Source organism: Pantherophis guttatus, chromosome 6 (genome assembly GCF_059756535.1).
Source record: "Pantherophis guttatus breed Tessera chromosome 6, ASM5975653v1, whole genome shotgun sequence".
Taxonomy (NCBI): Eukaryota; Metazoa; Chordata; class Lepidosauria; order Squamata; family Colubridae; genus Pantherophis; species Pantherophis guttatus.
Window position 1 is genome coordinate 93,526,074 of NC_142068.1, and position 15,575 is coordinate 93,541,648.

Here is a 15,575-nt window from a genome sequence, read left to right on the forward strand (position 1 = left end):
AATAAACATGAAAGCTTCCACATAGATTGTCTCTGTACACCGGGGGTGGTGGTGGTGGTGGTGGTGGTGATGGTGTGTGTCAAACTCGATTTCATTGAGGGCTGCATCAGGGTTATATTTGACCTCGGAGGACGGGGGTGGGGGGTGGATGTGGTCATGGTGGGCGTGGCTGGGGTGGGTGTGGTCATGGTGGGCATTTGACACGGGCTCAAGATGCGCTTTTTTCCTTCTCTTATTTCTTTCCACAGTACTCCCCAACCTCCAGAAGCACTCTGCCGGCCAAAAACGGGCCGTGTAGAGGCCCCATGAGGCCTGTTTTTGGCCAGCAGAGTGTTTCTGGAGGCTGGGAAGGCCAAAAATGGGCCATGTGGGCCTATGTCAAACACCTGTTTTGCCTATGATGCAAATGCATGTGAGTCCCCCCCCCTCTAGAAATACCAGCACTCCAAAATCTAACTGTGACCTATGATTAGAAGGAGTTCATCCAACCAAGGATGACTATTCTATTCTCTACAGGTTGAGAAAGCAGGTTTCTCTTGTTTTAAAATAAAAAAGATTTTAAAAACTAGGGAAATGTAGAAGATGAAAGAGAAAAAAGATATTATAAAAGGGCAAAAGTGAAAGGCAACAACAAGAACAACAAAAAAAAAGAAAAATATCTAAAGAAGCAACTTCTGGTCTCTTGACCAACCAATGGCTTAGAGAACTATAAGCAGCTCCTCTCAGCCCCAGCCACTGTAACAAATAATTAGGGTTGATGGGAATTGATCAAAGAACTAATCAATGGGCCAAAGAAGTATATTCAATATATGCAGGGTATTGATATCTTTCCTGCATAATCCCCATTTAATGAAATAAATAGCTTTAGGCAAAACAATTGCTTTCTCTCATCATCCCTCATGGTTTACAAGCACAATATATACACAACGTCACCACATGCCTTTGATAAAATACAACGTGGAGACATCCCTGTTGTCCCTTCCTAAAATCCTCCTTTTCTTTTTGCCACTTCGGAAATTCTCATAATTGAAATTGCAACCTTCCAATCTTTTACAAAAAACCCCCAAACAACAACAACAACAATAAAAAAACTAGTTAATTAGCAACACTGGACATTAAAAATGCATTGTGAAGTTGCAGCTACACTACAACTACACTCAAGGAGTGCATAATGTGCACTGTAGAAATAGCATGTAAAGAGTGAGCAATGCTGAACTGCTTTCTGTCACGTAGAGATTCTCCGTCATCCAGGTCATGGTTGTCCCAAAGGTGCTTTTTCAGGAGGCAACTGGACTTCCTTGTTTTTTCTTTGAAGACGTTTCGCTTCTCATCCAAAAAGCTTCTTCAGAGCTAAAGAAGCTTCTTGGATGAGAAGCGAAATGTCTTCAAAGAAAAAACAAGGAAGTCCAGTTGCCTCCTGAAAAAGCACCTTTGGGACTGCTTTCTGTCATGTTAATGCATTCTTTCGTATCTTTACAAAAAATGCAATTACCAATTAATGAGGGAGGATCTGGTTTTCTGAATCTGGTATTATATCATCATGCTTATCTACTGCCAAGTATGAAATGCAGGAAGCCAACAATTGGTGTTAGTTTTCTGATTTGGGTAACTTTGACATATGCATACATAGGTAGTTCTCACTTAGTGACTTTCAAAATTACAACAGACCTACCTTGGGGCTACTTATAACCTGAATTCAAAGTTCTGAGGGTCGGGCCACCCAGCCACGTGACTGAACCTCAGGGGCTCAGCAACAATGCCGCAGTCACGTGACTATAGTTTCAGGGCAGTTTTGCTGAAAACTGGCCATTTTTTTGGTTTACGGCAAAACCGTACCCGTAGTCAATCATAGGTTTACTTTACGACTATGACTTTTGCTTAACAACTGCAGTATTTGATTAGCCACCGCAAAAAAAAGAAAAAAAAAAGATCACAAAAGTTTTACAACCATGATGGGCAGCCTGCATTAAGTCTGTTTAATCGATCACTTTGGATGAGCCTGCGCTGTCTCCGATGTATTCTTGGCATCACCTGGCAGGACAAAGTTCCAAATAGCGCAGTCTTGGACCGTGCTGGAATTTCTAGCATGAATACACTATTGAAACAGCAATGTCTACGCTGGCTGGGGCATGTCGTGAGAATGGCTGATGGTCAGATTCCAAAAGATCTCCTGTATGGAGAATTAGTGCAGGGAAAGCGCCTCAAAGGGAGACCACAGCTGCAATATAAGGATATCTGCAAGAGGGACCTAAACGCCCTGGGAATGGACATTAACAACTGGGAAACCTTGACCTCCGATCGTTCAGCTTGGAGGCTAAAGACGCAGCATGGCCTTCTCCAATTCGAAGAGACACTTGTTCGGCAGGCCGAGGCAAAGAGGCAGTCCCGGAACCAGCGAAATCTAGGGGCTGGGCAGGGGACAGAATATATCTGCCCTCAGTGTGGAAGGGATTGCCACCCTCGAATTGGCCTTTTTAGTCACACTAGATGCTGTTTTAGGACCTCTTTCCAGAGCACGATACCATAGTCTTTTGAGATTGAAGGATGCCAATGATGGATGAGCAGTATTAGGATCTAAATATTCTAAAGCTCTGATATCTTTGGAAATAATTCTGTCAGTTAGAAAGTTATTGAAAGTTATCTAATTAAAAAAAAAAATCAGTCCTTTTTCCCATGCCAAATTGACTTGACGGGGAAACCCAACTTTGAAAGCTGGGGGGGGGGGGGGGGAATGACAATATGGAAAAACGGGATGAATAGTGAGGTATAGATTTTGGACCAACTGACCGATGATGAAGATGAATTTTTAAGATACTCTGTGTTAGAAGGTAAATATCATTTATCCGGTATAACCCAATGGAAATATTTACAATTGCAACATTTGCTAACAACATTGGACCATCAGCACTTTCAACTTCCGAAACACCTGAGAAATTAGAACAACTTGTTAAATCCTTTAAAATGGAAAAAAAAAAACAACAACAATCCACTATTAGTTTTTATAGATACTTGTTATAATAAATCAATTTGATATGCAGATATTCAGAATTGAGTGGAATTAAAAAATGGAGAAAATGGTGGATTATATAAATACGATTATCTTATCGGTTTCTCCACCTTCTCAGCAGCTGCTTCAGGGGAGCCCTCAATCCTCCAGAGAAGATTTTCTGGTATGAAGAACTTTTGTTACTAACTATGTTGGTTGGTCTATCGGAATTACGCTCACACATTTCTACACTAGCAGAAATTCACTAACAAGGTATTAAAATCTTCTCTGCATTTTCAAAAATGGAGGATCTTCCAAATACCTATTTAGTTTTATCATTCTGAAAAAGAACCTATAATGATGCCATAGATCAGGGGTGTCAAACTGGATTTCTTCAAGGGCCGGATCAGTATTGTAATTCGCCTCCGCAGGCCGGCTGGAAGGAAGGGGAGAGATAGGACGGACGCCTCCTGCATCACCCTGCCGGCCAAAATGTGGCGCAGTGGGGCTGTGTGCAGCCCCACCCCCAGTGCCCCGTTTTTGGCCTGGATGGCCTCCTGCAGCACTTTGTTGGCCAAATGGGGCACGGGAGGACCTGGGAGCACTCCGTTTTGGCTGCCAGAGGCCCTGCAGGCCAGTCCTTTGCTATTTCCAGGCCAGCCCCGTGGGCCAGATTTAAGCACCCCATGGGTCAGATCCGGCCCACGGCCCTTGAGTTTGACACCCCTGCCATAGATGGAAAGCATTACCTATAACATAAGGGCCATGAATTATTCTGGGCTTATTTTTCCCTCCAAACCATGGAATTTTCTTCCAGTGGGGATGATATATATTTTATGACTATCCTATTTACCGTATTTTTCGGAGTATAAGACGCACCTTTCCCCCCCCCAAAAGGGGGTGAAAATTTAGGTGCGTCTTATATACCGAATATAGCCCCCAGTGGTGGGATTCAAAAATTTAACAACCGGTTCTCTGCCCTAATGATTTCTTTCAACAACCAGTCACCAAACTGCTCAGAAAGTTAACAACCGGTTCTCCCGAAGTGGTGCGAACTGGCTGAATCCCACCACTGGTAGCCCTGCCCACCGACTGGCCCCCACCCTTTGGCCTCTGCCTCCCAGAAGTTACCTCCTTGCAGCAAACAGCAAGCAAAACAGCTCCTTTCAGCTTCAGCACAATCTAATTAGCACAAGTTGATTGGATCGCCCTCCCGACTCTCAGCTGTTTTGCGCAGGGCTCTGCTGCTTGCTGCAAGGAGGTAAATTGCTGGAGCAGATATTTTTCCCCTTGTGCTAATCAAGCTATGCTGAAAAAATGAAAGTAAAGCAGGCTGTTTGCTGTTTGCTGCAACGAGGCAAAATTGCTGGGAGGCAGAGGCAGATTTCTTTTTCTTGTTTTCCTCACCAAAAAAGGTAGGTGTGTCTTATAGTCCGGTATGTTTTATACTCTGAAAAATACGGCATTTATTCCATTGATGTCGATAGAATAAATTGATTCAAAATCAATCTTGAAATTGATTCAAAACACTAATTGATTGATTCAAAACACTAATATTTTTGTGTTATGTGCCATGTTGAAAACACTGAAAACATTATGTGAAGACTATCTGGCCTTGATTTCTCTTCTATTATGGATTCCTCAGATGAAGAAAAAGAATCTAATGCAGGGGTGGACAACTATGGCCCCTTTACGATCTGTGGACTTCAACTCCCAGAATTCCTGAGCCAGCATGGAGGACATAGTTGCCCTCTCCTGATCTAATGGGTAGACAGCCTTCTATGGAAGAGAAATCTGACAGCTAAACTCCTTATTACAACCAAAGTGTTGAGCAGTTTCCTGTTAATAAACACTTCTCTCTCTTTCTGAAGGAAACACAGTATTAAGAGACATTAGTTGAGAGTCAAGACCAAGAAACAGATGATAGATAGCTGAAGAGAACATCTCAGACATATCAATGTTTTTTGTGGATTCTGGAAAAGAGGATAAGCCAACTTTTTTCCTTATCCTTCTTGACCAGGAACTGTTGTGGTCCGCCAGCAGCCTGAGGAGCTGGCAGTGGAGTCGGACAGCGATGAGGATGAGGTAGAACAGGGGCCAGTCCTGGAGGCTGGAGAAGGCCCGGATGAGGACTCTTCGTCGGAGGCAGAGATGGGGCCAGGGCCATTGGGGAGTGATGTGCAGACTCCGGAGCCTACAGAGGCTGACAGTAAAGAGGCAGAGGAACAGGAGGAGCCTGTTCCTAGTGCACGTATCAGAAGAGCTGCCAGAAGGCAAGAGCAGCTAGATTAGGGCCAAGAGATGATTGGCTCCTCCCATAAGGCTTAAAAGACCAGCAACGGCTCTTGGGCTCTTTGTCGGAAAACAACGTTGATAGACTTGTTCTTGTCTTGCTGCACTTATCTCTGGTCGGCGTCTTCTGCTTCTGAACTTTTGCCAAGAGAAGCCTTTGGCAGTTTGCCTAATTATACCAAGGTTGGTGATTACACTGAAGAATTTGTGTGAAGAAGAATTTGTTTTAATTTAGTTTGGACTACGCTGAGAATGAGTTAATTCTCAGCTGTTCTAATAAAGTCTCTTTGTTTTGGAACTGTTTGCGTCTAATACTACCTATTTGGGCCTGGATCACAACAGTAACCAACCAGAACAGGAGTGAAACTGTACATATGTATGTCTATGGAGATTCTCAATTATCCGGGTCATGGTTGTTCCAAAGGTGCTTTCCAAAAGGCAGCTGGACTTTCTTGGGTTTTTTTTAAAAAACAAAACATTTCACTTCTCATCCAAGAAGCTTCTTCAGTTCTCAACTGAGGAAGCTTCTTGGATGAGAAGTGAAACGTTTTCAAGGAAAGAACAAGAAAGTCCAGTTGTCTTTTGGAAAGGACCTTTGGGTGTATACATGTATTATGCATGCATCAGTGGTGGTATTCAGCCGGTTCTATCCGGTTCGGATGAACCGGTAGCGGCGGCTGCGGGAGGCTCCGCCCACCCACCTGCACATCATCACGTCCTGTTTGGTAAGTGAATCTCACCCCTGGCATGCATGCGTGTATATGTGTAGGCTCTTTAATGAATATGAATTCTGTTTGGAATATACTCTCTTATGCTCTAAGGTCATTTTCAACTTTCTGGATATATTTAATTTTTATCCCACCTTTATATTACTTTATAAATAACTCAAGGGCTTCAAACATACCTAATATGCCTTCTTCCTCCTGTTTTCCCCACAACATCCAAACTGTAAAGTGAGTTGGACTGAGAGAGAGGGACCGGCCCAAAGTCACCCACCTGGCTTTTGTGCCTAAGACAGGACAATATCTATATAGTTCTGGACCATGGATAAATCCCCAAATATCTTATATACTGCCACTGAAATATACATGTCCTTTGAAGCGACTATTGATTCTTGACTATTATTTCCTCACTCTTGTTCTATCTGGCATAATTTCTGGACTGAAACATGAATTCGTAGGTAAGCATCATTTAATAATATACTTTTTCAGCCTAATGTAGAATAGAAGTATCTGTCTGATTTCCCTAAACGTAAATTGCTCAATAAGTGATGAAAAGGTGATGACTGGAGAAAGTAGAACATGCTGTTAACATGCATCAAGCTGTCAGAGGATGAATCAACTCAGAGGCAGTGGTGGCAACTCCAGAAACACCACTAACCCAAAAAGGATATGCAGGAAGCTTCCAGATCTCTTTAGATCCCAGATAAACAGTATCTGCCTCTAATCAAAACATAGCTGGGCATTTTTCAAACTAACTTTTTTCTGACTCAGTACTGGACCTTCTCCAATTTCTCAACTGCAGAGATTGGAATTAAATTCCATCATCAATTCATCAAAGAGTTGGAATGAAGATGCAGCAACAGAAGCTTGCTTTCATTATTCCAGCTTCACAAAACACAGCTTTGCTTGTTTCAAATTTGTGTTATCCTTGTTTATGTTCCAAGATAATCTTTGGAACTCCAGATTAGCCAACTAATGCATCTGATTTACAATTTGGCTCAAATGTATCTTACTCTTCACTCCATCTTGATTTCAAGACACTGACTACTGGCATCTTAATGAAATTCTGACCTGCAGTTCTAACCCATACATTGCTTCAAGATAAAATAACTGAAACAACAAAATGAACATTACATTAGCAATTGACACATTAATGCAAATGGACCCCTTGACAGATTCAATCTACCATTTTTAAACCATCCCCATAATATCTGGGGATGGTAATAACTGGAAATGGTAAGGCTTCACCAGATAGCATGTAGCAATAGCACTTAGACTTATATACTGCTTCACAGTACTTTACAGCCCTCTCTAAGCGGTTTATAGTCAGCATATTGCCCCCAACTATCTGGGTCGTCATTTTACCGACCTCGGAAGGATGGAAGGTTGAGTCAACCTTGAGCCGGTAAGATTCAAACTGCCGAACTGCTGCTAGCTGGCAGTCAGCAAATGTAGCCTGCAGTACTGCATTTTAACCACTGCGCCACTATGGCTCTTGTGTTGTTTCCAGCTTTCCTGGCATAACATCCTTCTGGATTTGATCAATCCAATACTACATAGCCCTTTCCCGCATGATTCTGATATATTTCTAAACTAAATGAGGCTTGTACTATATACAGAAGCCTTTGTAAAACTTGTCATGGTGAGTCATTCCAGAAGGCACTTCGGAAACGATGCTACCTAGTTGATGGTTACAGGACTAACTTGTGACATGTCCAATATCTGAACTAGAATAAAATGGAAGCTTTAATGTCATTTCCAGGAGGCTCTGGTGCAGTGGTGTCAAACTCAATTTCATTGAGGGCCGCATCAGGGTTGTTTTTGACTTCTGGGGGCCTGGGGGTGTGTGGCCAGCTCTACGTCTCTCGTGTCGGGGGCACCTGTGGTGGCCTGAGTGCTCTGCCAGTGAAAAAGGGCTCCTGGGCTCCGTTTTTGGCTGCCCTGGCCTCCTGCAACCCTTTGCCTGCCAGTGAAAATGGATCTGGCCTGTGGGGCCATCCTGGAAACAGCGAAGGACCAGCCCACGGTGCCTCTGTCAGTGAAAACGCAGCTCGGGAGGGTTGCAGCAGGCTGTCGCAGCTGGAAACAGAGCTTGCGAGGGCCGTGCGCGGTTCTCCTGAGCTCTGTTTTCGCTGGCAGAGGGTTTCAGGAGGCTGGGGCAGCCAAAAATGAAGCTTGGGAGCCTGTTTTCACTGGCAGAAGCACCATGGGCTGGTCCTTCACTGTTTCCAGGGCCGCCCCATAGGCCAGATCTGGCCCCCAGGCCGTGAGATTGACACTCCTGCTCTGATGGATAGATTCGTAAACTTCAGGTTCTGCATGTGGCTCATTTGCTTCTGCCTTGCAATCATCATCTGGAGCGCTGGGATTTGATGCCCTGAATCAATATAGGATTAAAGTCCAGCACTCATAATTTCCATTGCTCTTCCTGGAAGAACTAATGCAATTGGATGGAGCTGGTCTTCACCTTACACTCAGGGAAAAAACAACAACACATTAAAGACAAAAATGTTGGGGAAAAGTCTAATACATAAATAGAAAAATATATTAAGAGCCTTGGTAGTACAGTGGTCTAAAGCACCCTGTTATTAAGAACAGCTGCTTGCAATTACTGCAGGTTCGAATCTCACCAAGGCTCAAGGTTGACTCAGCCTTCCATCCTTTCTAAGGTAGGTAAATTGAGGACCCAGTTGTGGGGGCAATAAGCTGACTTTGTATAAGTATACTAAAGAATGAAGGCTATTGCTTAGCGCATTGTAAGCCGCCCCGAGTCTCCGGAGAAGGGCGGCATATAAATCAAATTTACACACACACACACACACACACACACACACACACACATATATATAAAGGGGCCTAAAATGTTTTTTTTACCCCCCCCCCCCCAGACCTGTCCAGCATCACTGAAAAGGGCTCAAGGCAATACAGGAGTATTTATATAATTATCAAGATTATGTACTCTCTTTTAATGTTAATCGAGTGGGGAGTGTTATTAAGAGACACAGAGTGAGCAACATAATCGAGGATATTACCCCTGGTATCACTTTCAAGTTTAACACACCATGAAAAATCATTAAAAGAGGTTTAGAAACTCTTTATCTGCGCTTTTGTTATGCGGCTAGAAGAGGTGTGGCAGTTCTAATTACTTGCTTAGGACTCTTTGGGAAGATTTATAATGGCTACAAGCTAAACAGGTGATGCAAAAGTAACTTAGGATCTGTCTAGTGGCGCAAAAATGATAGGTCTCATTTTTAATTGATTTCCTAGATAAGATCGTTTAATACCAGAACTGTCACTGTTGGAGAAGATTTAATGAAATGCTCAATTCTAAATAAGGCAGGTTTTTGTTTTTTTTAAACCAATGAGGCGGCCAAAAAAACATGTGGCACGGTAACAGCTCTCTTAAACATGATCTGCTTGAGGTAGCTTAAATCCAAGCATACAAAAACACACAGGCATCTCCCGTAATGCTGCTCCTGTTCCTGAATTGATCTACTTAGAATACGCTTTATTGAAAAATAAGTGACGATTTCTCTTTCAATTGTGTTTTTTTTTCTGATCACGCACCAGTTACTCTGCTTTTTAAAACAAATTCTAATCCAGGGATAGCCTGACAGATTAAGTGCCCAATACTTTAATGGATTAAGATTAATTAATATTAATTAAAGCCATTGAAGACGTGTTGCCAACACCTTGGAAAGAATTTTAATGAGGAAAGCATTGATCCCCCTTCTAATTTAGTAGAAGATGGTACTTAGTCTGGGAAGCTAAGCAGAGTCAGGTCTGGTTAGTTGCATAGGAGGCTTTTCAGAATTCCTACCGGTATTAGTTAAAAAGTCAAGCTAACAAACCTCACAGCAGAAGATACTAGTAAAGCATAGCCATGTTGCTAGACTCATAACGTCAGATCTGCCATTTTCAGCTTTGGTGGCATCCTGCCATAAAATGCCAGGGGGAAGGGCCCTCCCCAAAGGAATATAGAGTAGTAGTCTGGGAACAGAAAGACAAATGGTGAAAGGGGGGGGGAGACACTCCCGACAAACCAGAGGTGGCAGGACCAAATCAAACTGGTCTTCAAGGGCATCCAGGATGAGAACAGAACCACCACACAGTTCCCAAAACATCTGGCTGGCCTGCTATTGGACACTGATTGACTGGTCAAATGTGGGGGGAGAGGGCCAGGAACCGGGGGTGGGTGGGAAGTGTAACTTTTGTGTGGGAATACTCACACCAGATCTAGCCTTTCTTTCCCTGCAACCACTTAACCTTAGTAAAAGAACCTATCACTTCAACCAAATGAAGTCGAGGGTCTTTCTTTCCTAAAGACCTGAGCTGAGGCAGGCCTGACACATAGAATCATAGAGCTGGAAGGGATCTCAGAAGTCTTCTAGTCCACTTCCTGCCAAAGACAGGAGTCCTTACTCTATCGTGGACAAACGGCTGTCTGATCTTTTCTTGAAAAACTCCAGCAGTGGAGTATCCAAGATTTCGGCAGGCAAGATGTTCCACTGGTTAACTCTTCTCACTACTAGGAAATTCTTATTTCCAGATTGGATCTCCCTCTGGTGAGCTTCTACCCATTGCTTTTTGTCCTTGTTGTGGCCCACCAGCGGCCTGCGTGGATCGTGGCTGATCCCGACGACAAGGAGGCTGGTGTGGTGTTGCGCCAGCAGCCTGCGCTCGCGTGGACAGCGAGGAGGCCAAAGAGGGTGTGATGCCAGAGGCAGAGACTCAGCCAGGGCCTTCAGAACCTCCAGAGGCTCCTTCCAGTGGAGAGAGAGCGAAGTGGAGGAGCCTCTCCTCAATGCTCGGGCACGCAGGGCTGCCAAAAGGCAGGAGTAGCTAGTCAGGAGGAGGAGGTCTACTTGAGAGTAGGGCTTGAGGATAATTGGCCACTCCCTTAGCCTATTTAAGTCGCACGCAGCTAGTGCTTTCTTGATAGAAACAATGTCTCATTACTACAGAGCATCTTGGAGAGCAAGCGACTTCTCATATCTGGTTTTCTGGGCTGGTTGCCAACTTTTGTCGGACTTTGTTCTTAATAACTTTGATAAGGACCCTTTGCACGGGAAGCCTGCATTCTTGAAAGGGGTTTGTTTGGAATTAAACAGTGTTTGCGAAGCTTGGTGTGTGTCACATTCTCTGGGAATCCGAAGCTGGGGCAGAACAGTCCTGTTCTCTGGTGCTTTGGAGAATAAATGGATCCCCTCTTCCTTGTGACAGCCATTCAAGTATTAGAAGACTGTTATCATTATCTCCCCTGAGCCTTTTTTTCATTAGACTAAACAGACCTAGTTACCTCAGCCGTTCATTGTACAATTTAGTCTTCAGACCTGTTATCATTTTTATGACTCCTCTCTATACTTTTTCTAGGGCTTCAGCATCTTTTTTGAATGGTTGTGACCAGAACTGGACGCAATATTCCAAGTGTGGAGTAAAGACACACCAGTATAGAATGGTACTATTAGTTCTTGTGATCTTGATGCTATCCCTCTTTTGATGCAGTCTAGGACTCTATTGGCTTTTTTGGCAGCTACAGCACACTGCTGGCTTACACTTAAATGGTGGTCCATGTTCTGACCTAGGCTTCCTGAGAAAGCATATATCACGATTTTAGTCCCAAAAACCTACTTTATTGAGATGGCTGTGAATTATGGTCATTCACAGCCTGTAATAATTCACAAACAGTCTGTGAAGATTCCGACAGATGTCTGCTTGAGTTGACACAGTCTGTCAGGGTAATGTTGATAAGCATCCACCTTTATCTCCCTTGAAATGCTGCCAGGGACCTAATTGTCAATTAGTTTTGCAAGGCCAAACAGAGCACAGAGTCAAATGAGCTTCTCAGAGCTTGAATTGACTATATGAACTAATTGCTTCCTGCAAAGACTCATGTCTGTTTGTTCCTCTTTTATGTCTTATGGGAGGGGCCAATCATCTCCAAGCCTTATTCCCGAGTTGCCCTTTTTTTTCTTATTTGTTCTTGCTTTCTGGCAGCTCTGCGCATGCGCACACTGGGAACAGGCTCACACTGTTCTTCTGCCTCACTGATGTCAGATTCCGGAGGCAGCACATAACTCCCAGATGACCCTGGTCCCTTCTCTGCCTCTGATGCAGAGCCCTCGTCCGAGCCTTCCCCAGACTCCAGGACTGACCCACGTTCCTCCCCAACCTCCTCACTGTCCGTCTCTGCTGCCAGCTCTGCTGGCGGGCCACAATAGTCCAACAAGACACCTACTCCCCTCCCATAAATACTATCGCCATGACTGGCTGGGGAATTCCTGAAGTCTGCACATCTTACAATTGACGAAGTTGAGAAACATTGCTATCAAGCAATCCCAAAATTGTTTCCCTGCAAAAAGATTAAAAAGCACTTAATTTCTCTGGTGTCTAATTTATGAAGATCTCATTGTTTTAAATACATTAACGCCATCAGGTTTTTTTCCCCGATAGCTCTATTTTGGAAAATTCCTCTTTTTTTTTTTTTTTTAACCAATCCTTTCTAATTTCCTTTCCATGGGATTTAGTCAATTTAACAATGCTTTTATTATTCTAACACTGAAGGTGCCCTTATTACACCAACATTACTCAGCCGCTTCCCCGGGGAAGCTGAAATGGCATGATTTTAGAAATTACAGCAAATGCATTGTTTCATATTTTGATATTTCTGATAGGGCTTTTAAAACATATGCACTTCCTTCTCGATTACAAAAAAAAGGAAAGACTTTTTGGCAATAAACTCAGCTTCTAGCTATTTTCTTTTAGGTCTGTCTGCAGTCAAAAACACAGTGTGCAAGTAAATTATTGGTGGAGATTACAGATACCCAATAGCAATCAGTTTGGCCGTGTTTCTTAAAATATATGTTTTTAAAAAAAACCCTAATCTGTAGAAGTATCATTTAATGTTGGCTAGAGTGCACAGAATAAGCTATGCATGCTCAATTAATTGCTAGCTAGACTTCAGAGGGAAAATGCATTTATATTCATATCTAGCTGTGATGTGATAAGACCAGAGAAACTGAAGGGCATAATAGCTCACTTTAATGATGGTGGAGATCGTTCTCTTTTTGGATACAACTGGATTCACACAACTGGAAAAAAATGGATTTTATTGGAAAAATAATAATTTAGAGGAGTCTGTGCATGCATGCATGTGTGAGTGCATGCATGTAAGAGAGAATGTAAGAAAGGCATCAGAATTCCTTAATCATACATACTAGCTATTGTTTTAATGTGCGCAAACATCTTCCAAATAATAAACATAGTTAGCTAATAATTTCAGGGAAACTTTTTATGGTTCCTCTCACCAGGATGGCAAAAAGACACACTGAAAAGACAGTGTTTTCGCCTTTATTTACACAGATGAGAAATTAAACTAGCAGAAGTGGAAGATGTTTAGAAAGCTTCTCTCTTGGTTTTAAGATCACATAAGAATCGCAACAAAGATTCTGCCTAATTGACATTAAGGGCCTTCCACAGGGCAGGCCATGACCCAGTGTAAAATCATCCAGGCTGTGGCAAAAAACTTCCAGCTGGCTTCAAAATGTCAGAACATACTCAGCAGGTGAACACGTACAGGCTAAAAAGATGTATGTCTAGGCATTCATCTGTGCATTCATTGGCATGATTTCATTCTTTCCTCTAGAAATCCTGCCACTAAATTTTTATCTGCAAAAGCTTTTTATAATTAGCTTCATTTAATAAAATATTTAACATGGAGTGCTGGAGTCCCATCAACGCTGACGCTCTACTCCGAATGAGTAAAACATTCCAGCACTCCAGGGAATCAAAGTAATTGCTAACATATAGAAAACAGTTCAAATACTTTTTGAGTTCCCTCATATTTTTTGGGAAGGGAAGTATATTAAATTATATGCCACAATTTGTATTTTCTTCATGACTTGGCCAATGATATTAGATCTTAGAAAGAGAAAATGAGATGCCTCCAGTTGTAACATACCAAAGAGACAACAAGACATTTTTATGTTTGCCAGTTGATCCCTTTTGCCAACAGATAAGCCAAATATAGCTACGCATTGAGTATAAAGAAAAGATAATGCAAATATGGACAAACCTTATATATCCCTTGACAGTGCTGAGGAAACCATCCACAAAACGTTGGCTTTTACAGGCAAAGGAATCAGATGGACATGTTCCTCTGGAAGAATATTATTTATTTTAATGTATAATAAAATGGAAAAAAATATGTTGACAAGGGGAAAGGTAGGTTAAGTAAAGGTAAAGGTTTCCCTCGCACATATGTACTAGTCGTTCCTGACTCTAGAGGGCAGGGCTCATCTCTGTTTCAAAGCTGAAAAGCCAGCGCTGTCCGAAGATGTCTCCGTGGTCATGTGGCCGGCATGACTCAACGCCAAAGGCGCATGGAACTCTGTTCCCTTCCCACCAAAGGTGGTCCCTATTTTTCTACTTGCATTTTTCACGTGCTTTCGAACTGCTAGGTTGGCAGAAGCTGGAACAAGTAACAGGAGCTCACCCCGTTATGCGGCACTAAGGATTCGAACCGCTGAACTGCCGACCTTTCGATCGACAAGCTCAACATCTTAGCCACTTACAAACTTTAAAAATTGCTAAATATTACTGGAGCCATGAAACCTACTAGGATCGACATTTTCTTCATTCCAGAGAAATATATTTTATTATTTGTTATCACCCCCTTTCTGTTAGTCTGGATTATAGATATCCAGATGTTAATGTAAGAATACAAATTATATTTCTGGGAAACCCTGGAAGTACAGAAGGTCTCCTATTGCATTGCATCGAAAATGCACACGGCACGTTTATGGCTATTTTTCCAGGTTTCCACGTTCCAAAAACTAAGGTTGTCACAATCAATTATTTTGTGTAGTATAATTACGGTCACCATATTTTCGTGGAAAAGAAATGACGGACAAGATGAAAAAGGGGCAAAACCTGGAAAAGGCTCAACAGAGTAGATACTTTTGCTTTACAGAGCAAAACCAAGAAACACATTTACAAATATTCACATATTCAAATAAAAATATATAAATAGAACAACACAGGTAAATTTATTTTAGAAAGCGAAATTTAATTTCCATATTATTCACATAAATATGGAAGACTGACACTAAGCGGTACTGTTTTTATGGTAAAAGTTAAATGACCAACTAATCAACCAACCAATCAATCTAAAGGACAGCTTGCTAAAATAAAGGACTGTCCTTTATAATAAAGGACATATGGTCACAAAGTATAATGGAACCAGTGGTGTAAGGCAGACAGATTGCTTTATACGGACTGGGAAGATCCAGTTCAAACTATGTTTACAAGCTGTCTTGCGCAGCAACCACTCAAAGTTACAATGACATTGAAAAAAACAACTTTGCAGTCAAGGTCTATGACTTTCACAATGTCTCCCTCTTTCATGAGTTTGTCATTACAGTCAATGTTGTCCTGTTTCTGGCCCATCCCATCCCCTGCTCACAAAACAGAGAGATTGGAGAGGAAGGGATAAGGCACACAATGGGGAATACTCATAGAAAAGAATGGGCTAGGGCAGGAGTCAGCAACCTGCGGCTCTGGAGCCGCATGTGGCT

At 42.5% G+C, this 15,575-nt stretch overlaps 1 protein-coding gene across 2 annotated transcripts in view; it reads right to left on the bottom strand.

Moving 5' to 3' along the window:
• The window catches only part of ADK (adenosine kinase), a 256,903-nt gene that overhangs the window by 57,004 nt on the left and 184,324 nt on the right, over positions 1-15,575 (bottom strand). The gene's annotated exons all lie outside the window — the stretch shown is intronic.